The 24418-nt window shown below is 40.9% G+C and overlaps 1 protein-coding gene across 2 annotated transcripts in view; it reads left to right on the top strand.

Moving 5' to 3' along the window:
- Positions 1 to 14683: 14683 nt before the first annotated feature.
- Positions 14684 to 24418, top strand: part of SSX2IP (SSX family member 2 interacting protein) — a 68443-nt gene continuing 58708 nt past the window's right edge. Inside the window, exon 1 of one of the 2 annotated variants that reach the window (XM_023731547.1) lies at positions 14684 to 14792. The gene's annotated coding sequence lies outside the window, so the exon portion shown is untranslated. Of the gene's footprint in view, positions 14793 to 14934; positions 15019 to 24418 lie in introns of those variants that run through there. The other variant, XM_023731538.1, reaches the window with a different exon arrangement.

Genomic DNA, 24418 nt, shown 5'->3' with positions numbered 1-24418 from the left:
GTCACAGCCTTGAAAACCCTGTGGAGCACACACGACGGGGTCTCCATGAGTCGGAATCAACTCGACGGCAACTAACAAGATTATCCTCTTTAAAAAGTAATAAAATAAATAAAAATTTGAAATCTAAAAAGCATCGAAGGAACAAAAAGGATGACTCAAGTGTTTTTCCTCTGTGACGTTTTCCCTGACTTGACCCTTCCTTTGTCTAAGCCATCACTGTACCTTCCACATCCCTCTATTACAGCATTTCTACAATACACATGCATATTATGCAATATACAACTTTATACTGTGGTTTTTGGAAAACAAGTAAAAAGTCTTAATCTCCTATTAGACTGGAAGCACGAGGGAAGGGGCTTTGCCTCATATGCCCCTTGAATACGCTTTTTGAATCTCCAGCACCTTGCATAGGACTCGGTACACAGGAGGTGCTCAATAAAGGTTTGCTGAATGAATGAATGAACAGAACTGTGCAGAAGAGAAACAAAAGATACATATGTAATCTTACTTACTTTGCAGGTGAAGAAAATGAGGTCCAGAGAAGTTATTGACTAAGGATTTATTTGCTAAGTACAACCAGAATGCTCCTTAGAAGCAAGGATAGCGAGACTATATCTTACATACGTTGGACATGTTGTCAGGGGGGATCACTCCCTGGAGAAGGACATCATGCTTGGTAAAGTACAGGGTCAGCGAAGAAAAGAAAGACCCTCAAGGAGATGGACTGACACTGGCTGCAGCAATGGGCTCAAGCATAACAACAACTGTGAGGACGGTGCAGGACCAGGCAGTGTTTCGTTCTGTTGTACATAGCGTCACGATGAGTTGGAACAGACTCGACGCACCTACCAACAACAACAAGGATTTCAAGACTAATTAGTAGCAGAATTAAAATTAGAATCCAGGCCTATTAGCATCCAATTTTAGTACTATAGTAAATTATAAGACCTTTTTCACTTTAAAATAACAGATGTGATGTGGATTAAATCTACTAATTTTGAACTGAAGCCCTGGATTTTCCAAGTTCTAATTAACTGCCAGTTTAACCACCAAAGGAAACTTTCACTTATCAAGTCATAGGCCTTACATGTGGGTTGGGAAAACATATATCCTAAGTTGCTTATGCTGTTGTTGGGTGTCATCCAATCAATTCCGACTCATAGCGATCTCACGTGACAGAGTAGAACTGCCCCCATAGGGTTTTCTAGACCGTAATCTTTACGGGAGCAGATTGCCACTTTGATGGATGGGTTATAATCGCCAACCTTTTGGTTAGCAGCCAAGCACTTAACCGTTTTGCCAGCAGGGCTCCTTAAGTAGCTTATGTTGTTGTATGCCGTTGAGTTGATTCCAACTCATAGCAACCCTATAGGACAGAGTAGAACTACCTCCGTAGGGTTTCCTAGGCTGCAATCTTTATGAGAGCAGATCACCAGGTCTTTTCTCCCACAGAACCACTGGTAGGTTTAAACTGCAGACCTTTCAGTTAGCAGCCGAGCGCCTAGCCATGCACCACCAGGGTTCCTAAGTAGCTTATAGCCAGGGCTTATACTGTTAAAGAACTCACAGGAAAATCTTGTTACGCTTTCCTTTACCTTAAAAGTTGTGTTTTGTGTTATTATTTTCCTAAATCACAAACAATGTGGCAAACATAGCTGTACATGCTGTCTTTAACCATGAAAAGGATAGGAGAGGAAAAGTGCCTGCGTCAACTCGAAGTGGTATACAGTATTCATTTCTCAGTTGGGAGTACTTGCTGAATGCTCAGGGCATTCAGAGCAGTGGTCAAGGGATTTTATTTTACATTGTTGTTGTTGTTGTTGTTGTTGTTGTGTGCCATGGAGTCAATCCCAACTGCCCTTGTACGGTTTCCAAGTAGCAGCTGCTGGATTTGAACTGCCAACCTTTTGGTTAGCAGCCAGAGCTCTTAACCACTATGCCACCAGGGCTCCATATATTTTACATAGTAGCCATATTTTAATGTGTGAAATGGTTGTGTTAATGATCAACTGAATCAGGTTTTAAGTACCCTAGGGAGATCATCTGTGGTTTTCAAGACTGGTGGTCTTCAAACTTTTTTGCTCACAAACCCCCTGAGAAAATTTTGAAAAAGCTTGTATCACTCCTACATGTTTACATTACCACCTATATTTTCTCATCATAAATTTGCAAAGAATGTAATTTCCAGCATATTGTAATTAATGATATCTTAAAATAAAGCTGTTAGCTCAATCTTTTAAACTTATCCTGAAGAATCTAAATTGCACAGAGATTTGTTACCCAACATTATTCAAATTAAATATACATAAACTAGCTCTTCTTTAACAGTCAAAATTTTCATGGTTTCTTTTTCTTCTGGAACTCATATTTTCACTCCATTTCCCCCACATAATGTTATCTTATTGCATACTTTCATGCTTGAAAATCTTTTATTGACCATTACACTGTCTTCCACAACAGACGTTATAATTATATATTTACATAATTTAATTTTTTCTGTGATGCTAAGGCTCTAGATATTAAAAAAAGTCTTCTGGGTGGAGTTATTACTATAATTATTAGTAGTACACAGCTGATCAAACAGTAGCGACATTACAAATTGATAAATGTTTTTTGGCATAAAAAAATACGATTTTATGGAAAATGTGTCTGTTAATGAAATGGAAGAAACTTTTTCTTTTCCAGTGTATCTGTGGATGACACAGAGGTCTGCCCCGATTCTAGTCACGTGTTTGATACTGTTTTTATAGATACAAATGCTGAGGCGCTTTATAGAAATAAGTAGATGGGAATGGGAGGAATTTATTGTGGCAGTATTATTCAATTCTTTCAACTCCTTTCAATTATATGCCCCGAATCACATAGTGATCTATCATTTAAATACTTTTTAATGATCTGTCAGGTGACAAAATTGTTTCTCAGTCATCATAGTCATTCCCTTTCTCAACATCAACATAGGCTTCTAGTTGTCTGAGTTTTGTGCACTTGGGGACAATGTGTCATAGTAAGATGTGGGGTCTGTGAGAAGAATGACTTTCTTTTGTCAGGTGGGGAAATGGTAATTGTGAAAGGGATGTGATAGAGAGACCACAAGCATGTTCTTAGGCAGATCAGCTTTAGGAAAGTGTAGAAATGAAAGCTGAGAGTCTCAAATGGGTTCTCTCAAAACTATCCAGGTGCTGTATCACTAAGAAAGCCTTCGCGTACCCCTAGGGTTGGATTCACCCCATTTTGAAGATTTCTATTTCAGCAGCCATTTGAATAAAAATGACTGGGGAGAAATGATTAAGGCAGTCCTAAACAGACTGCCGGGGGCAGTGGTGGATCAGTAGGAAAATTCTCACCTTCCATGTAGGAGACCTGGTGGCTTCCTAGCCAATTCACCTCACATGCAGCTACCTGTCTGTCAGTGGTGGCTGGCATGTTGCTGGGATGCTGAACAGATTTCAGTGGAGCTTCCAGACTAAGATGGACTAGGAAGAAACGCCTGGTGATCTATTTCTGAAAATCAGCCCATGAAAACCCTTTGGATCACAATGGTCGAACACACAACTGATCATAGGGATGGACAGGACCAGGCATGGGGTTGTCTGAACAGCAGCTAACAACAACAGCAAACAATGGTGGTTAAAAGAAGAGCTCTGAAAATCCTAGCTCTGAAATTTACTAGCTGTGTAATCTTGGGCAACTTGATTAATTCCTGTGTTTTAATTCCACATCTGGAAAAAAAGTAATAATAATAGCTACCTCATAGGGTTGTTGTGAAGATTAATTAACATGAACAGCTCTTAGAACAGTGCTTGTCAAGTAGTAATCACTCAGTAAATCATCAATATTATACTAAGAAATAATTATATATGACATAAAAACAAAGGCAGTAACTCAAAAATAAGTTAGAGTTTGATGTCTACTTTGCTTAATACTGAAGCTAACTGGTTTAATTTGTAAATTAAACGACAGGTACAAGTTTACACAGTAAGTCTGTGACACAGCCAAGATTCTTGCCCAGAGTTTGCACTCTTAACAATCATGCCTATTGAAAACTACATGAAACAAAAATAAATGAAATATTAAGTGTATGATTTGTAAACTTAGTCTTTCTACAGTGAAGGGTTGCATATGTGAGGAAAAATTTATAATATGCTTATTTCTAGAGTGACAACAAGTGTTTGATGTGTTCTTTCCCCACCTTTTATAAGCGCAGAAATTCCCATTTAGGACATTCTCCCCTGCCTCCACCCCCGCCTGCCACTCAACTTACTATTAAATATATTACCCAACTTTTGGTGCTTAGAGGTTCAGGGATTTTGCCTTGCTACTATTACTGGAGCTTCAGTAAGATGGTGTTCAACAATTTTATCCTTATTAAATGAAAATTTGGATAGAGTTTTTTTTCCCAATTTTTTTTTCTCCAGTATTTCCAACTGTCCCCACTCCCACTGCATGCTAAAATTGAGTTTTATGTTCAACAGCCTATAAAATAAGTTGAAAAACTACAACGAAGAGCCTGAAAACTCTGATCTGAATAACACCAACTTCAGGAACAGCTGCTAAGATAAAATAAATCCAAGAGAGCCCAGCAACCAGAATGCAATTGCTTTTCTCTTTAAAGGGACATGCAGTCTCCCATATGATTTTAAGTCTTAAGCTGTTACTTTAAATCAATCATGTATTTTAATTGATATCAGTGTTTTTCAAATCTGAAATTTAATGTGTGTCTCTTCGTCAGTATATAGAGGATTCTATTCTACTGTACTTAAGTTTGAATAATTATTTGATGACATCGCTGCTAGAGGTTTACAAAGCGACAAATAAAATCTATCAGGAACCAAGCCTCCAGATTTTTTCTTCACTGAGAATGCAGAAAAAGAAAGTTGGTCCAGTGAAATATAAAAATGCTATTAAATGGAAATGTATAAATAAAATTCATTTGCCAATTGCAGAATAAAAACATATTAACTGTTTTGTTGATTACAACACCTGAGCCTTCCGTAGTGTGAGAAAAGTGCTTATTAAAATGGTTGCACAAAAGTCTGTTTTAAATGATGACAGGTAAAACTCTCTTAAGGAAGTCCAGCATATTAAAATATGATCTTATGGAACAGATAAATGATAAAGAGATTATTTGTTCTACAGAGGCATCATTCATCATTCAAAAAGATTTATCATAGTTTTCTTTTAAACATATAGCTTCACTAGTATATTTGGAAGGAGCCCTGGTGGCGCAGTGGTTAAGTACTCGACCGCTAACCAAAAGGTCAGTGGTTTGAACCTACCAGCCAATCCATGGGAGAAAGATGTAGCAGTCTGCTCCCATAAAGAGTATAGCCTTGGAAATCCTATGGGGCAGTTCTACTCTGTCTTACAGGGTCGTTGAGTCAGAGTCGACTCCACAGCAGGTAGGGGGGTAATAGTCCACTTAGAATACGATTTGATTTATAAACACGCTATTTACACATGACTTTCCCTGAAAATATCTATTACATAAAGCAAGTCCTAGCAAGAAAACATAATGCTGAGGCCTGAACAGAGTAGTAATAAATCATTCTGTGAAAAGTTGTATTTATCAATATGCTTTCATTTTTTCACACCTAAATTAATAAAAAAAAATCAGAAAAATGTGTCAGATACATATTTATAACACAGTCCCACATTTTTCCTGCTTCACGTTCATTTTTCCATTGAATCAGTGCTTTGTAAATAACTCCTGTACTTCATTTTTCAATAAACTTTTTTGCTCATTTGACTGTCTCTATTTGTGACACTTGAGAAATGAAATATCACAACCTTCAGTCACTTCATAAGAGTTCCTCTTACAGTGTATTATTAGATAGGATGCTTTTGGCTGCAGGTAACAGACAACCTGATAGCGACTTAGACCACAAAGAATTTACTGTTTACTTAACAGAATGCTCAGATGAAGGAGATCCCAGATTGGTTTGGCAGCTCAGTGATGTCAACATGGACCCAGGAGGCTGAGTCAGAATTTCAGCCCAGGCAGTCTGACCCAAGAGCCTCTGGTACATTTAGCCACTGCACTCTACCTCCTCCCTACACTACTTACGCTGTCGTTATTCTGTCTTCCAAGGAGATTCTAAGTTCCTGTGGTGAGCAGGCACCTTTTCTAATTCATCTATTCATCTATTCTTCTGTAGTTTCTAAATAGACTTCAGTGTACCTGAAAAATATTTTGGTCATTTATAGTCCCCCACTTTCTTGGAAGGTTCTTGGTTGGCTAAGCAACCTTACGGGTTTAAATTTGCAAGTTTAGAGGAATTGTTAGCTACGGTCAAGTCAGCTCCTGATTCATGGCAACCCCATGTGTTACAGAGTAGAACTGCTCCATAGGGTTTTCTTGGCTGTAATCTTTACAGAAGAACTTCACCAGGGCTTTCTTCCACAGTACTGCTGGGTGGGTTTGAACTGCCAACCTTTAGGTTAGCAGCCAGTTGCAAACTGCTTGTACCACCCAGGCTTCTCAGTAGGCTGAGATAAATCGTTCTGCCTGAGAAAGGTTTAGAGCCCACTGGAGTAAGAAAGGTTAGCTTACTGCATGCGCATGGATGTGCTGAAAGGGGGGACTGAATAAAAACAAGGTGGCTGGAGGAGAGACCTGGGAGGAAACACGTATGATGGTGATTTTTTAAAAAGTCAAACATTATGTGCTATGATGAGATCCCTCAATTTTAAGTAAAACTATTAAAATCATATTATAGTTGTATGATTGGATATTGAAGATGAGTTTGTGTCAGGACTTGAATTAACACGATTGAAATGCTTAATCAGAATTCAGGAAAAGTTCTCCTGAATGGGCAAAATGATTACCTATCAAGTGTGTGTAAGTGTGTGTGTACGCGCATCTGTGCATGTATTGCGTGCGTGTATACTGCGTTTACTAAGGAGGCATGCTTTTCTCTTGGAAACACAGGGTTTAAGTGCTACCCTGGTTGTTACCTAACAACCTTTCTGTGATAGCACCTTATTAACTGAGTGATTTACATAGCTACATTTTTTACAAGCTTTGCATGCATATTTTAGAATTAATAAATCAATTTTGGGACAAATACAGTAGGGGAGTAAAGTGTTAGAGCTTGGTAAAAGTCATAAAATGTTCCTGTTCATAAAAACAGTCCTTTTAAAAGAAATAGTAGGGTGGAAGACTCAGAGAGCAGACCAGACAAAAATCTAAGCCACCAAAAATGGAATACCTGGAAAATGATCAGGCATTTCTCTCTGCTTTTCTCTACGTTTGTGTAAGTGTGTGTGGAAGGGGCAGAAGGCTGGCGGGGGGAGAAGGCTGGGGAGGGGAGAAAGCTGGGGGGCGGGGCAAGAAGGAGAGGGCTAGTTGTTTTTCTGGGAATTTTCACCTGGGTGGAGGTGGGAAGAAAAGGGAACAGCAGTGGTCTATTTTTCCTGCAAACGCCCCAGCACTTTGTAAGCAGCACAGCACTGTTATTTCGAGCTGGACTACTACTGGGCCAAACCCAAAGGGATTGGCTAGAAATGAATCATCTTTGGAAATGCAGCATGATGCAGAGATTCATTCACACAGCCCAGTTAAGTTTAAGGCCACCTTTTAGAAGTCAGGGAGCAGAGCTGGCAACTTCTAGTCTCTGGACTTTTTAAACTTGTAGGACAACTGCCAGGCTTGCAGAGTGAAGACTGCTACAAGGCCCTACTCCAGTTCTCTCTTTCTGTGGAATATTCCCTGACCCTCCAGTCAATGGGGATGACGCTGAAGTCTTGTGGCCCTTGGAATCTGTCCCACACTATTTTGCAGTTAATTATACAGTCTTAAACTGGTCTTGTCAATTAAATGAGGCCAAGGATATTAAAGTGTCTAGCACAGTATCCAGCAAAAGACTTCATTTACCCACCCAGCCTTCCTTGGAAAGGCAGTCCTGGCCAAAACACAGAACTAATGAAAACGGAGGTAGTAAGCAGAGGTGACTTAGCCCACTATCTCATCTTTTATAGCATATAAGCCCTAACAAGAAATGTTCTCCATTTGATTCAGAAATTGTTGCTGCTATTGAAATAATCCAGATGGTATGAATTACAGCAGAATCCCTTGTAATCTGGCCCATTATTATCCAGATCTGAATATACATGCTAGTAGAAGCTGTGTGGTCTGAATGCTTGCTGGGGTATTTATTTAAAACACTCATTTCTGAGGAATATATATGAATAGATATATATGAATAGAGGGTGGATTACTAACCTTAATACACATATTAATGTCAGAGCTGATTTATTTCAGAAAACTCTTTTAAGATCACAATAATACATACTTATAAAAATTTATATATAATAGAAGATAATAAAACATAAAGTAAATATTCCTTCCCTCCTACACATCTGTCTCTCAATCTCACTATTAACAGTTTGGTAAGCAATCCTCCAATACAGGCATGGAGGAGCTGAGGCTACAGAGGCAAACACCACCAGCAAGGTCCCTGCCTTCATGGAGCTTACAGTCTTGTGGGAGGAGACAGATCATAAGCAAGGAAGCGAAACAAGATAATTGAGGGAGGTGGTTTCCAAGCCTGAAAAAGCTGCTTTATATGTGGAGGTGGAATCCAAAGGGTGCAAAACAATCAGAGTCTTGAACCCTTGTGGGAAGAGCCTTCCAGGTAGACTGAAGGACAAGGACAAAGGGCCAGAAGGCCTCTTTGGCTGGCACTTTGTATGCCAACGTAACAGTTCAAAGAGGTGGAGGGGGGAGGGCAGACCACACCATGCAGGACTGGTAGGAACTTCAATTTCATGCTAAATGATATGAGAGGCCATTGAAGGGTCTTAAACTGGGAACCCACTGCTGTCGAGTCAATTGCAACTCATAGTGACCCTATAGGACAGAGTAGAACTGCCCCATAGGGTTTCCAAGGAGTAGCTGGTGGATTCGAACTGCTGACCTTTTGGTTAGCAGTCAAATGCTTAACCACTTGTGCTACCAGGGAAAGGAGGATCTAATTTTTATTTTTGAAAGATAATTCTGACATCTGTGTGGAGAAGCTATGGTATTGGGGGCAAGAATGGAAGTCTGGAGATAGGTCAGAAGAGATGCATTCCCACATAGAGTTCAACATTTTCTATACATATATATGTACACATATATATATATATAATTTATAAAAATGGTGACATATAGTACCTATTTTGCAACTTGTTATGGGTATACACTTTTAGAATTCCTCTTTGAAATTATGTTCAGTCAGTTTACTGTCTGTATTAGAAAATCAAACACATCTTGTTTTTCGACCTCCTCCTCCCTGTTCAAATGCAGTAGCTTAAGGCGAAATACAGGTATGCCATTTTAACATAGCTGCAGAATATGTTAATCAGAGTTGGCTCTAAATGACTTTTGCATTGTTCCAAAAATCAGGATTGTTCTCAAAGAAAGAGTTATTTTCAACAAATTCAGTGCCTATTAATATAACTTTTGAGCAGCATCATTGGAATATATATACAACCTGACAAGGCAACTACTTTGAAATGAAATACATTTATGTGAAGTTATAAATTCATTTATTCACCAAATAATTATTGAGCACCAATCAACTAAGTACTAGGCACTGTTTTAGGCACTAGGGATGTATCAGTGAACAATGCAGACAAAAGCCTGCTAGGCTTACTTTCCATTGGAGAGAAAGAAGAACAAAACAAACAAAAAAGTAATTTATATATTGTGGCTGAAGATGATATGGGAGCAAGGTAAGAGAGATTTGGAAAGCTGGAGGGGGGTTTCACTTTCAATAATGTCAGGTTGGGCCTCACGAAAAAGCTGACATTTAAACTGCTATCATTCACCTGAAAGGGGAGAAGAAAGTAATATAGATGTTAAGCAGAAGAACTTCAAACAGAAGGAATAGCCAGAGCAAGGGCCCTGAGGCAGGAATGTGTCTGGCAAAAGAGAGGAACAGTGAGGTGGCTATTTGTTAGTCAAGTGAATAAGGGAGAAAGTAGTAGAAAATGAGGTCAAAGAGGTAAGAAGGTTGAGGGCAGATCATAAGAAGCATACAGCCATGGTAAGAATTTGGGCTTTAACTCTGAGCGAGAGAAGCCAAAGCAGAGAAGTGACATGATCTGATTTATGTTTTAAAACTACTGTTATGCAATAGAGTACTCTGCAATGATAAACAACAATGATGAATCTGCAAAGCATCTCACAACATGGATGAATCTGGAAAGCATTATGCTGAGTGAAATAAGTCAGTCACAAAAGGACAAATATTGTATGAGACCTTTACTGTAAAAACTCATGAAAAGGTTTACACACAAAAAGTAACAAACTTTGTTGGTTACAAGGGATGGGAGGGGTGGGGGGAAATACTAAATAGACAATAGCTAAGTGGTAGCTATGGTGAAAGGAAGACAGGACACAGTACTGGGGAAGCCAGCACAGCTTCTCCATGGCAAGGTCATGGAAGCTCCATAGACATATCCAAACTCCCTGAGGGAACGAATTACCAGGCTGAGGGCTGTGGGGAACATGGTCTCGAGGAACATCTAGCTCTATCAGTATAACCTAGTTTATAAAGAAAATGTTCTACATTTTGGTGAGTAGCATCTGGGGTCTTAAAAGCTTATGAGCAGCCATCTAAAACACTCCACTGGTCTCACACCGTCTGGAGCAAGAGAGAATGAAGAAAACCAAAGACATAAGGGAAAGATTAGTCCAAATGCCTGACAGACAAGTACCAGAGCCTCCACCAGACTGAGTCCAGCACAACTAGATGGTGCCCGGCTACCACCGACTGCTCTGACGGGGATCACGAGAGGGTCCCGGACAGAGCTGGAGAAAAATGTAGAACAAAACTCTAACTCACACACACACAAAAAAACCAGACTTACTGGTCTGACACAGACTGGAGAAACCCTGAGAGCATGGCCCCCCCACTCCCCCACACCCTTTTAGCTCAGTAAGGAAGTCACTCCTGAGGTTTGCCCTTCAGCCAAAGATTAGACAGGCCCATAAAACAAAACAAGACTAAAGGGGCACACCAGCCCAGGTGCACGGTCTAGAAGGCAGGAGGGGACGGGAAAGCTGGTAATAGGGAACCCAAGGTGGAGAATGGGAGAGTGTTGACATGTCGTGGGGTTGGTAACCAATGTTACAAAATAAGAACATGTACTAATTGTTTAATGAGAAGCTAGTTTGTTCTATAAACCTTCATCTAAAGTACAATAATAAAAAATAAAAATAAAATTACTGTTATGGATTGAATTGTGTCCCCCCCAAAAATACCTGTCGTAAATGATAACCTCTATGCCCTGCGGTTATAATCCCAGTTGGGAGTGGGTTGTCTTTGTTATGTTAATGAAGCAGGATTAGTGTAGGTTGTGTTTTGAGACAATCTCTTACAAAATATAAAAGGATTAAGATCAAAGAAGGAGAGATGGGGGAAGAGAGATGCCAAGCCACATGTAGATCACCCAGGAGCAGAAGTTTAGAGAGACAAGGACCTTCCTCCAGAGCCCAGAAAGCCTTCCCTGAGAGCCAGCACTCTGAATTCAGACTTCTAGCCTTCTAAACTGTGAGAAACTAAATTTCTGTTTGTCAAAGTCACCCATTTATGGTATTTCTGTTATAGCAGTACTAGATAACTAAGACAGTTACTCTGAGCACTGCGATGAGAATAGATTATAGAGGGGCAAGGGTGGAAGTTTTGATGTGTTTTGAAAAAAACACTTCATAGCCACATCCTCCCACCTTTACTAAAAGAGGGAAACGCAGCAAAACAAAGCATTTTTTTGTTTCCTGATTGTATCTTTCCCCTTTATCTTTCCTTACCATAGCAAAGGTCTATCAAGAAGCGTTTTAGTCCAAAGGCTCTTTTGGCTATTTTCAGGCCACAGCAAAATTGTTTATCTTTTGGTATTGTAAATAAAACCAATCATATCCGTCAGGATCTTCCTGGCTGCAAATAACTGAATGCGTGACCCAGAGTGGCTTAAGCAATAGCTCACGTACTCTGTCACGTATGAGTAATCTGGAGGTTTGCAGACCAGGGGTTTATTCAGCCATTCAGTGATGTCCAGGCTCTTGGTTGCCTTTTTGTTTTTCCTGTTTTCCTTTCATGGTTGCAGGATGCCTTCATAGCTCCAAACCCGTTGCTCACTGGAGACTAGCCAAGGCAAAAAGTAAGGAAAACACTTCACCTTATGGGTCTCAGGGATAATACCCTTTCCCTGAAGCGACCCACCCTCACTTTTCACTCTCCATTATGTACTCACCAGAACTAGGTTACATGCTCAGCTCCTAAAGCAGTCACTGATAAAGGCTGACAAAGTACCAAGGCTGGTTTAGATTAGCGATTCTCAAAGTGTGGTTTAAAGAACCCTGGGGGTGGGAGGGGGGGTCCCCTGAAACCCTTCAGGGAGTCTGTGAGGTCAAAACTAATTTTATTACAATACCAAAAAAAAAAAAAAACAAAACAGTTGCCATGGAGTTGATTCCAACTCATGTTGACCTCCTGTGTGTCAGAGTAGACCTGTTGCTCCAGAAGGTTTTCAATGGCTCATTTTTCGGAAGTTGATCGCCAGGACTTTCTTCCAAGGTGCCCATGGGTGGACTCAAACGTCAACCTTTTGGTCAGCAGCCGAGTGCGTATTTATGATAACACTAAGAAGTTATTCGCCTTTTTTACTCTCATTATCTCCTGAGTGTACAGTGGAGTTTTCCAGAGGCTACCTGAAATAACATCACAGGTTGAATGCAGAAGCGGATGGAAATCCAGATACCTTCTATTAAGCCAGATATTAAAGATATTTGCAAAGATTTAAAGTAATACCACTCTGATTACTTATTTTTTTGGAAAATAGTTATTTTTCATAAAATTTGCTATTTACGTTAATACGTAAGTTTGTTACTGTTATTTTAAACATTTTTAAATTTCTCAGTTCTAATTTCCAATATGGTAAATACCAGTAGATATGTCCCACATAAACAAAATTTCTTTGGGGGCCCTCAATAATTTTATGGGATACTGAAGCCAAAAGTTTGAGAACCACTGATTTATTCAGACAGATCTTATTCAACCCTAGGGCTGGGAGGAGGCTCATCTTTCTGGAGCTCACCTCAGCTGCCCCAAACCTTAAAATCTGACTCTGTTAGTGGGTAGGTCACTAAGAGGATGTGTGTGTCAGATGCTTCTTATTGAACTGATCTCAATTCTTATAGTGAGATCTTGACTAAGGCCCTTGGGAGATGACATGGTCAAAATGAAGCCTGAAGTGCTATTTCAAAGATGGGAAGTGTGTGTTTTTCTAGGGTGGACAGTTGAAATTCCAAAACCCTTCTTAGGAGCAGAGGTAACCCTTTCCTCCTATGAGTGTTCTAAGGTAGGGAGCTAGGCAATAATTGATAAGAATTGTTTTCTCCCTGTTCACCTTCCCCACAAGCTCTGGGTAAAACAGCTCTTAAGAGTGATGAACTCTCCGGGACTAATTTGCTGTATCATTCACCTATGCTCAACAGAATGTAGCCTGGCCGCCTGATCGCCTAGGTCAAAGGCAGAGGATTTCTTTGGGCCCTGAAATTGTCACCGAGGTGTGCTCATTTCTTGCCTTGACCTTTCACCCGCGATTAGGGATATGCGCGTGCCCTCTTCCCTCCCCCGTTCTTTAGTGATAATTATTTCTCGTTCTCGTCTCATACAGTTTTGGTTTCAAAGTACTCAGGATCCTCCTTAAAATGCAAAACCTGTTTTTCTTCTCTAGATAAAAATCTTTTGGCTTCGCTAAAAAAAAAAAAAAAAATCCATCAAAGTATATCTTTGTGTTTTTAACTCAATCTCATATGCCTGCGATTTCCCCATCAGATCTCTTTCCTTTCTCCGGCCTCTTTCGTTCCCTGGAGAATTTCAGGCTGACACGGAAGGGGGGCGGGGAAGGGGCCAACCCGACTCTGGCAACGAGTGCAGGAGGCATACATTTTCTTTGCACATATTTTGCTGAGTGGGTGGGACATTTTTGCATAAACTTCTAGTTCAAGAGTGCCATTTCTTACATTCCTCTCTTTGCTCGCTGTCTTCTGCTTCGGTCCGTTTCTTCGGCCTAATTTTACATATAACTTTCTCCCCGTTAGGTTGTTCGCATCCACGATTCCCGATGTTTGAACCTTCCTTCCTTTGGGCCTGACCTAATTCTGGGTGCTGGCTGTTTGGTTTAGTTCTCCACTTCTGCAAACTCACGTTGGCTCTTGTGGAAGCTTGCATTTTTGCTCCTAGGATGTGTGCTGGGGTTCACTCGGACTCCGAAAGCGTGCTTTCTAGCAGTCACGGCCCCCTTCCCCCACACAGCCCCAAGCCCCGAGTTCGCAGGCGTGAGGAGGGGGCGGGGAGCAGGGTTCGGCCGGGTGAATCACAGGGCGTAACAGGTGCCGCAGCCGCAGCTGCGCCCGCATCCCGCGCCGGCTCTAGGGATAAGGTTTTCTTTTTCTCTCGGTTTTTTTGGAGGTGGGGAGGAGACTCCCGGAGCCCCCACCGGACCAATGCAAGCCGCGGTTGTTCATCGCCTAGCAACTGGTCGAGCCAATGGGAGGCAGTTCGGCCTGCGGCGACGGCGGCACGGGGGCGGGGTGGGAACCTTGCAAACCTGCCCAGGCCGGGAGGCGGCCGCGAGGGGCGGAGCGGAGCCGGCCGGAGGCGGGGAAGGCGGGAGCCCGAGGGGGAGGAGGGGCGCCGGCGTGAGGCGGTGCGTCCCGAGGCGGCTGTTCGGGCCCTCGGGGTTGTGGGACCCGGTCTAGGACTCCGAGCGGTGACTCCCCGCCGCTCTCGGGGGCCGTGACGGTGAGCAGCCTATGGCCTCTGCTCCGCGGCGGGGATTGTGACGCGCCCGCCCTAAGAGGGGCGGGCGGCGCCAGCGGGGCGGGGGGCGGGCGGGCGCGGCGCGGAGGTGAGCGCCGGCACCTGGCTCGGCGCCCCGCGGCTTAGCGAGAGGCTCCGCGCGGCCGTTGGTGCCGTTGGAGGGTGCGAGTGAGCGTTGCCCGGCCGCGCCTGGCGGAGGAAGTGGGAGGTAGGTGGCAGCTCCCGCTGGTGGTCGCAGCGCTGCGCTCTTGGGAGGGTTCCGGCCCGGGGCCGCGGCTAGGGAGCCCAAAACCCTCTCCGGGATGGAAAAAAGGGAGGCGCCTGGATTGGGATGACGAACGGCGCGGAGACGTGGGGGAGGAGAGGGTGGCCGATTTGGGGCTACAGTGCCTCGTTAGTAGAGGCTGTGGGCAATGCGGACTCGGGATTTGTTAATGGGCGACGCAGGAGGCAGTCGTTACAATGAGTTACTGGATGGCCCGTGGCCACTGCAGGGGAAGAGAACCCCAATAATGGTCTATTTAAAAGTCTAGGGGAAGAACTTACATCATCTATCTGCAGGCATGTGGGAAAACATTTTGATGTAGAATTTTGTAGTAAGTACAGTAAACCGAATTGTGAGCTCTTTGCACCTTTTTGAGCCTAGCTGATGGCTCAGTTATGCAAGTCACTTGGGCCCAAAGAAGTGGAATCTGCTTCATAATTTTCTCTCAGTGTGTGTAATACGGGCATCTTTAGATTATTACATTTTAAGGAACCACAGTTGTGAGTACTAAGGTGTCATTTCTATCAACGATAATGCAGTTCTTGTTGAACCTGAGAAAATTGAGATTTCCCTTTTTTGGAACCCATAACGGGTAAAGGATTAGAAGCGGCGTTCCTCAAAGGGTGGTTTAGAAGTGTAAAGGTGGGGTCTTCTGTAACAATTTCGATTAGAGTCTAGGCCTAGAGTTGGCTGTGAATGATGCATGCAGTGGAACCCTCCATGGTTCAGGAGGGATTGGTGTACTGTTCATGTAGAAGAAAATTCTGGCAGCCTTATAATTTGATTCCGACCCGGAAAGGTAGGTATGACTTGACACATTTAGGAAACTGAATAAAAATTGGGAAGAATTAGAGATCTGGAGAGAAAAAAATGCCTGTAGAGTTAGCTTAGGCCAACCCAAACCCACCAAACCCACTGCTGTCCAATCGATTCTGACTCATAGCGACCCTATAGGACGGAGTAGAACGGCCCCATAGGGTTTCCAAGGCTGTAAATCTTCACGGAAGCAGACTGCCACATCTTTCTCCTGTGGAATGGCTGGTAGGTTCAAACCGCTGACCTTTCAGTTCGCAGCTTATGCCACCAGGGCTCCAGAACAAGTTAAGAGGTAGATTATGAAGTTGAATTCAGCCAACGAAACAATCCATCAGATCTCTTGTCTTAGAGCTATCATAACCTACAGGCCTAGGAAGCTTAGGTTATTCGTTCAAACTAAACAAGTAAGAATCTAATGACTAATTTAGAAAAGCTAGTGACTAATTTGTCACTGTTCCACCTGCTGTCAGTGACAAGTTTTTCAAACAAAATAGTTCTTTGAGAAGAGGGTTAGGAACTGGTAATTAAAATGAAGTCTTTTAGTGACTTGCTGGGCATCTTTAGGCAAGTCATTTTATAACCTTCCTTTTTTTCTCTCCATCTGTACAATGAAGATAATAAAGCTCCAGGATTAAGTAACAGGAGTGAAGCAGCTTGAAGATAACTGCAAAGACTTAGTTATTCCAGGATGAACTGTGAAGATATCCTCATAACACATTGCGCCTTGTGACAAGACTTGTTAAAGCACATTATGTTCCAAACATGCTGACTGAGGCTGTATATGAGAAAAATAGAATGTTAACTGTTCAGGTGATTTACCAAAGGCCTGAAGGCCAGCACAAAGTCAAGATTATATACACTCCTAAAACCTGAGTCTGCTCTATGGCCAAAACTACTTATGACATGGGTTTAATAAAAGTAAACATTTGAGTGCTTTCTGTGTAGTGTGCACCTAGGGGTAAAAGGATGAAAAAGACATTGCCCCAGAATAGTATGACTTGAATTCATTTTACATACTTAGAGCAGTTCCAGAACTTTTTGTGATACTTTTGTGTATCTTTTACAACAGTTGTAAGTATGTCTATAGCTTGTTTTATTGGTTGGGCTGTTGCTCACAGCACAAAAAGGCTTTGATAGTCTTTGGATCTGTTTTGTGTCTTTGGAAATCATCATTTGCCGATAATGAAGGTACAAGTTATCTTGACTTCATGAGCTTATGGAATGAGATGGAATTTAGAGAAGTGAACAGTGGTAATGGAAAACAACCTAAAATTGTGCCTTTTGATAGTAGGTCAGTATTGCTATTTTCTATAATAAACCAGCAGATTTACTAAATTATGCTTTACTAAGTTATTCTTTCGATAAACATTTACCGAACGCTTTATTAAGCTGCTACTCGCCAGACCTGAGGATAAAAAGATGAACGTGCTCTTGTAAATTTAGGAAGTTTATAGCATCATAAAGGAGAGAGCAAAAATTAAAAATAATTGCAATATGGGAAGGATTTAGAAAAGAATTTCATCTGTGTCTTGACAAGGAGGAGGAAGTTCGTATAGCATTTTCAGTTGAGTTACAGGTGGTTTGGTGGTAGAATTGGAGCAGAACGTGATGGATTAGTGATTACGTTGGCAAACAGGGCTATGAACTTTGACCGATAGGTGATAGGGAACCTTTAAAAGGTTTTATTCAGGTGAATAATTGATTTTTATTTTAGGTAGGAGTCTGGGTGGGCAAATGGTTTATACTCAGCTACTAACTGAAGGGTTGGCAGATTGAAGCCACCCAGAGGCACCTCGGAGGAAAGACCTGGTAGTCTACTTCCAGTAGATCATAGCTATTGAAAACCTTGTGGAGCACAGTTCTATTCTGACATATATGAGATCGCCATGAGTTGGAATCAGCTCAATGGCAATGGGTTGTTTGTTTTTCTAGTTTTATTTTAGGTGGATATGTCCATCAAAACCAGTAATTGAGTGATCCAAAAGTATCCTGAACGTAGACAATCCAGGTAATATCTGAGAGAAAACAGTTCTACACAGCAGTTAAAGACTTAAATATTTTTTCATGGCCCCTGAAATTTCAGGGGAGCAGAAATAATTATTCATGTGACAAACCTTATTGAGTATCTTCTACTTTTAAGACTGAAGGAAGAGGCATAAGATAGAACTCCATTTTAGGCAACCTGTAATTCAGTAGGAGAAGTAACCCAAATAGTTATAATGCAGTGCAGAATCTTAAGTGTCATCAAATGCATGGAAATGTCAAGCTCTAACAATGTAGGTTTCTGAGATAAGAGAAGACATAAATTGTCTTTCAAGTAAGTTCTAAAATAGAAATTAAACTTCAACCAGTTAAATAGCCAGGACATACTTGACTATAATAATAATCTACAGTTCTTCTCTGTTAACTCTTGCTTCAAACATTTCCCTCCTTCCCCCTTATTCTCTGGAGTCAAATTTTGCGTTTGACCCACATACCACTAGCTTTGTGACCTTGGGCAAGTTACTTAAGTGTACCTTAGTTGTTTCATTTGTAAATTGTTGTGTGCCCTTGAGTTGATTTAGACTCAGTAGCATCCCCACGTGACAGACTAGAATTGCCCCATCGGGTTTTCTTGGCTGTAATTTGTACGGAAGCAGATAGCCAAGTCTTTCTCTCACAGAGTCACTGGGTGAGTTTGAACTGCCAACCTTTCCATTAGCAGTTGAGTGCTTAACCAGTTGAGTGCTTAACCGTTGTGCCATCAGGGCTCCTTTGTAAATTAGGGATAATAATACCTACTTCATAGGGTTATGATGATTAAATAAGAAGTTATGTATCCAGAACAGTGCCTGGAAAAATAGCTACATTTATTGAGCACTTGTTATTATTTCTATTTAATATAAAAACATTGTAACTGAATAAGAACTGATATAAGGACAAATTTTTAATCACTGGTGGAGCCATCCATGCTCATCTAATAAAGTCTGTACATTCAGAGAAGCTACATACATTGTTAGACTAAGCTTCTTGAACAAGGGATCTTTGTTAATTATCTTTTCTTATTTGCTGATCACCTTTCCGCCATCAGGTTTTCATTTTTACCCCTCAGCTTTGTCGTTTAAGTCACAGATTGTCAAATCCAACATGTATCTATCCAGATCTTGACCATTCTGTGGCATTTGCTGCTGTTCATCACCCCCTCCTCTTTAAACCTTTCTTTCTCCTTGACTTTCCTAAGGCCCCTCACCGCCACCGGTTTGTGTCTTTATCTTCTACATCTAGTCCTCTTTCGTTTACTTGTTACCTGTTAACGCTCTTGAGAGCTCTTTCTGCGCATTTTTTTGTGTATAGTTTTAACTACCATCTGTATGCTCATGACTCCTAAATCTGCGCTGATGTCTTTTGATCTTCAGGCCCTAGAGTTTATCCCCATTTGAATGTCTCATGCAAGTATTTCTAAACCCAGTAGGTTCTACACTGAGTTCATCACCACCACACACTTAGCCAAATCCAGCTTTATTAACCTTTTCCTCTGCTCTCTTTTATCTAAATGACATTATTTATCTAGTACCAGAGACAGGTTTTTACATAAGAGACTAAATGCCTCTCCTTTGTACACTAGTTGTCGTGTTCTGTCAGTCCCACTTCTGAACTATTTCTCATCTGTCCCTCACAATCTTAATTGTTGCTAAGTCAGTTCGCCAGCCTCTGGTCATTAATTCCCCTAGTTTGCTATAAATTCCTTCTTGAAGAATTTTTTTTGCATTATAAGTAATATATTTTTTTGTACAAAAAATAGTGGGGAATAAAAAGCAAAAACCATTTTTAAAAAATCATTTGATACAATTCCTGTCATATAGTGAGCACTGAAAAAGTATTTGTGCCAGGGCTGTTGAAAATGGAGCTTATTTTGGAAACATTAAGTTTGGAGACGATTATTAGAAGAATATCGTTCTAAAAGAATTTTAGCACTGAATAACATTTTAAAATCATATATAGAGCCTAATGGGTGGCCAGTAGATACCTATAATCCAGGATTGGTACCAGCTGATGTTGGTGTTAAACCAAACCCAACCGATTGCCATTGAGTCAATTCCAACCCATAGCGAGCCTATAGGACAGAGTAAAACAACTCATGTGGTTTCTAAGGAGTGGCTGGTGGACTCGAACTGCTGAACTTTTGGTTAGCAGCCAAGCTCTTAACCACTGTGCCATCAGGGCTCCGGTGTTGGTGTTAGGTACAGAAAAGATTTTTACTTTAGCGTTTGTAGTCTAGGTTATAAAGCTGAGTCTTGAGTTTGTCAGTGTTTTGATAGATAATTGTAATCAAGTTGTTCATGCTTATCTAAAAGGTGGCACTTTCAACATTATTCTTTCTATTCTGTGCCCAAGTTTAGGAATATCACTCCATGTAGAATCTAGAATGTAAAAGAAAGAAGTAATCTTAGAAGTCATCAATAAGTGCAATCAATAAATACAGCCATCATCATCCTCATTGTTTTATAGTGAGGGGTTGGGCTCAGAATTTACATCATTTGCTCAGGGTACTTGTTTGGTGTCAAGAGAAGGCCAGGGGCTGTGAAGCTTTGGAATCATAAGTAGCTGATTTGTATTCTCACCTTACAGGTTAAATTGCTGGGTTTTTATTTCTACCTTCCAAGTTTTTAACTGTAGGCAAGTTTGCTAACCTCTGCGAGCCTCAGTTTCTTTCATCCGTAAAATAATGTTATATCCACTCCCTCCTAAGGCCCTTGTTAAGGATTAAATGATACAGCTGATGAGCCCTGTCTGGCATGCAACAGATAGACACTCTAAAAGTTCATTTTTTTTTCTTCTCTCAATTTCACATAATCAGCTAGTATAGGAGTTCTTAACTCCAGGTCCATGGACCTTTGCATATCTATGGATGGCTTCATAGAGCCTCCATAACTGTAGCCAAAACTGCCTGGTTTTGTACTTTTTAAGGAGAGAGGGTCATTGGCTTTGGGTTCTGTGACCCAAAATAATTTAACCCCAGAGCTACCAGTAATCAGCGCTAGGACTCAGGGCTTTTGGTGCCTTTACAGCCAGACTGACTGGATAGAATTTAGAATTGTTTGAAATATTTGAGGAACGATATACATTTTAAAAAAAGAGGCTTTCAGGTGCAAGGAATTAGATTAGTTGTATTCGTTGGCTCATGACACACTCTCATCGATTTATTTGTTTATTTGGTTTTAATAGGAACCATCTCTAACACAAAGCTGTTGTTGTGTGCCTTCGACTTGATTTTGATTCATGATCCCGTGTAACAGAGTTGAACCGCACCATAGGGTTTTCCAGGTTGTAATCTTTACGGGGGCAGATCACCAGGTCATTTCTCCTGCAGAGCAACTGGGTGAGTTCCAACTGCCAACCTTTCAGTTAGCAGCCAAGTGCATAACTGTTGGCGCCACCAGGTTTCCTTAACATAAAGCCCAGGACCTTGACAGTACCCTGTATATAGCCATATGGACCACTCCATCCCATTCTGCTTCCCTCACCTTGAGGTAACTATTTACTCAATCTTGTGTTCATCATTTCCTTGCTGTCTTTTTTTTGTGGGACTAGAAACATAATAATGTCTTTTAGATAAAGAGAGCAGAGGAATAAAGTTAGTAAAGCTGGTTTTGGTGAAGTGTGTGGAGATACTCAGTGTAGAACTTACTGAAAGTATCCTATTGCATCTAAGTTTTCCATACATACAATTAAGAACTGTGTATATTGCTGTATCTTCTAGGACTTAACCTTTTTCACTTTATAATGCTGAGATTCATCCACTTAATAATATATTACTGAGATTTCATCTGTATTGTGTCGCTGAAGTTTTCTGATTGCTGCATAATATTCTATTTTGTGAATATGCCAGTTTACCCATTCTTTTGATGAGTATTTGGGTTGCTTGTGCTAATTTCCTTGTTCTTGCGCTAATTTCCTATTGGGAAGAGTGCTGTTTGTGTACACAACTCCTGGCATACATACTTATGAGTTTTTCTTGGGTTTATATCTGAGAGTGTTAAGTTGTAGAGTATATGAATAGGATATAAATATAAATGTTCAGCTGCCGTAAATCAAACTCAATGTCGTCGATTCTGAATTATAGCTACCCCATAGGACGTAGTAGAACTGCCCCGTAGGGTTTCCAAGGGGCGGCTGGTGGATTTGAACTGCTGACGTTTTGGTTAGCAGCCGAGCTGTTATCCACTGCACCACCGGGGCTCCTCAGCTGCCATACTGCTGCTTGTATTTTCAAGAGTTCCCTGCACTTCTAAGGTTTACTGAGCTTGCTTAACCATACGTTCCCTAGGACTGTTTATTTTGACTTCTTTTTCTCAATGTTCATGTACTACTTTGTAACACTTTCACATGTTCTTGGAATTCATTTTGGAGGATCTTTAAATAAGAATTCCTTTTGGTATTCTGTTTTCTAAACTACATAAAGTACTAATTTATACTGAACCACGTTTTATAGAATATATAACAGTGATTCTCAAACTTTATGCATCAGAATCACATGGAGGGTCTGTTAAAACACAGATTTTTGGCCCCACCCCCAGAGTTTCTGATTCTTTATGTCTGGAGTGGGACCTGAGAATTTGCGTTTTTGAGATGTTCCCAGGAGATGTTGATGATGCTGGTTCAGGGACCACACATCAAGAACCATAATCATTGATTGAATTTGGACTAAATGAAAACACTGTTAGCAGAGATGAGTAATTTGGTTTCTTTGTTATTTCCAATGGTGATTAAATATTTTCTGCCAGATTACTGTGTTTACTAAACATTGCTACCTTTTACTTGGTTATTTTAGGACTGTAAATACCAATAAATAATCATTTTTTATTTAATTTGGACTTCTTAGCTGACTTTGAACTTTTAAAAGTAAAACAATGTTTTGTTTTTTCTTAATAATCTTTTTGTAAAGACATGATTGCTTCTGTTCCCTTCTTGTGCACTGCAAGAATTTGAAAGTGATGTGCTGTCTCTAAATTGTCAGTGCTCTTGGTTTATACATTAAATCACCTTGCTGCTTCTCTGAGGTGACATCAATCAAGATTAAATTGAAAGCCCTTCTAAGTCGTGGCATGGCTAAAGTGTTGAGACTCATTTATCATAATATTATAATAGCATACCCCATGCCAGTATGATACATCGTTAAACTGTTACACATTCATTTAGCAGATTTTATTGAGTTTCCTACCATGGGCCAATTATGATGTATGATGACGACAGTATGATGACTGGTCTGCTGACTAGGGACTCAGTTTAGTTAGTGGAAGAGAAGTTTCATTACAGTTAGACTGGTATTGTAATAGAGTTAATGCAGAGTGTTGTAGGAGCACCAAGAGAAGGAAGTGGTAGTTTAGGAAAAGCCTGGCAGTTTTGGCTCTGAGTCACTAGATTTTTTTCAAAAAATTTTTCTAAATTGCTACATGTCTGCTTTTGTACAGTTCGAATTGATACTGTCGGAGCCCTGGTGGCATAGTAGTTAAGACCTCGGTTGCTAACTGAAAGATTGGCAATTCAAATCCACCAGCCACTCCTTGGAAACCCTGTGGGGCAGTTCTGCTCTGTCCTGTAGGGTTGCTGTAAGTCGGAACCGACTTGACTGCACCTAACAACAATAACAATTGTAATTTAGTCTTTTTTTCCCATACAAAAATTTATGCATACATTGTTAATGTGACTCTAATTGCTCTTCCCGTACTGTGACAGCACACTCCTCCTTTCCACCCCTAACTCCTAATGTCCATTCAACCAGCTCCTAACCCTCTCTGCCTTCCCATCTCACCTCTGGACAGAAGCTGCCCATTTAGTCTCTTGTATCTATTTGAGCTAAGAGGCACGCTCCTCACGAGTATCACTTTATGTCCCACAGTCCAGTCCAATCCCTGTCTGAAGAGTTGGCCTCGGAAATTGTTTTTCGTTCTGGGCTGATAGAGAATCCGGGGGCTGTGCTTTCTGGGGTTCCTCAAGTCTCAGTCAGACCATTAAGTCTGGTCTTCTTAACTAGAATTTGAATTCTACACTCCACCTTTCTCCTGCTCCATCCAGGACACTCTGTTGTGTTCCCTGTCAGGGCGGTCATTGGTGGTAGCCGGGTACCATGTAGCTCTTGTGATCTCAGGCTGATGCAGTCTCTGGTTTATGTGGCCTTTTCTGTCTCCAGCATTTATTATTTTGTATTTTTTGGATTAATGCTAGCCTTGTTGGGGTGAGATGATAATCTCATTGTAGTTTGATCTGCGTTTCTTTAATGGCTAATGATCGTGAGCATTTCTTCGTGTGTCTGTTAGCCGCTTGAATGTCTTCTTTGACGAAGTGCGTATTCATATCCTTTGCCCATTTTTTAATTGGGTAATTTGTCTTTTTGTTGTTGAGGTTTTGCAGTATCTTGTAGATTTTAGAGATTAGACTCTGATTGGATTTGTTATAGCCAAAAATTTTTTCCCAGTCTGTAGGTTGTCTTTTTACTCTTTTGGTGAAGTCTTTTGATGAGCATAAGTGTTTGATTTTTAGGAGCTCC

This window comes from Trichechus manatus, unplaced genomic scaffold (assembly GCF_000243295.1).
Source record: "Trichechus manatus latirostris isolate Lorelei unplaced genomic scaffold, TriManLat1.0 scaffold00003, whole genome shotgun sequence".
Classification (NCBI taxonomy): Eukaryota; Metazoa; Chordata; class Mammalia; order Sirenia; family Trichechidae; genus Trichechus; species Trichechus manatus.
This window is presented reverse-complemented; position numbering and strand designations above follow the sequence as displayed.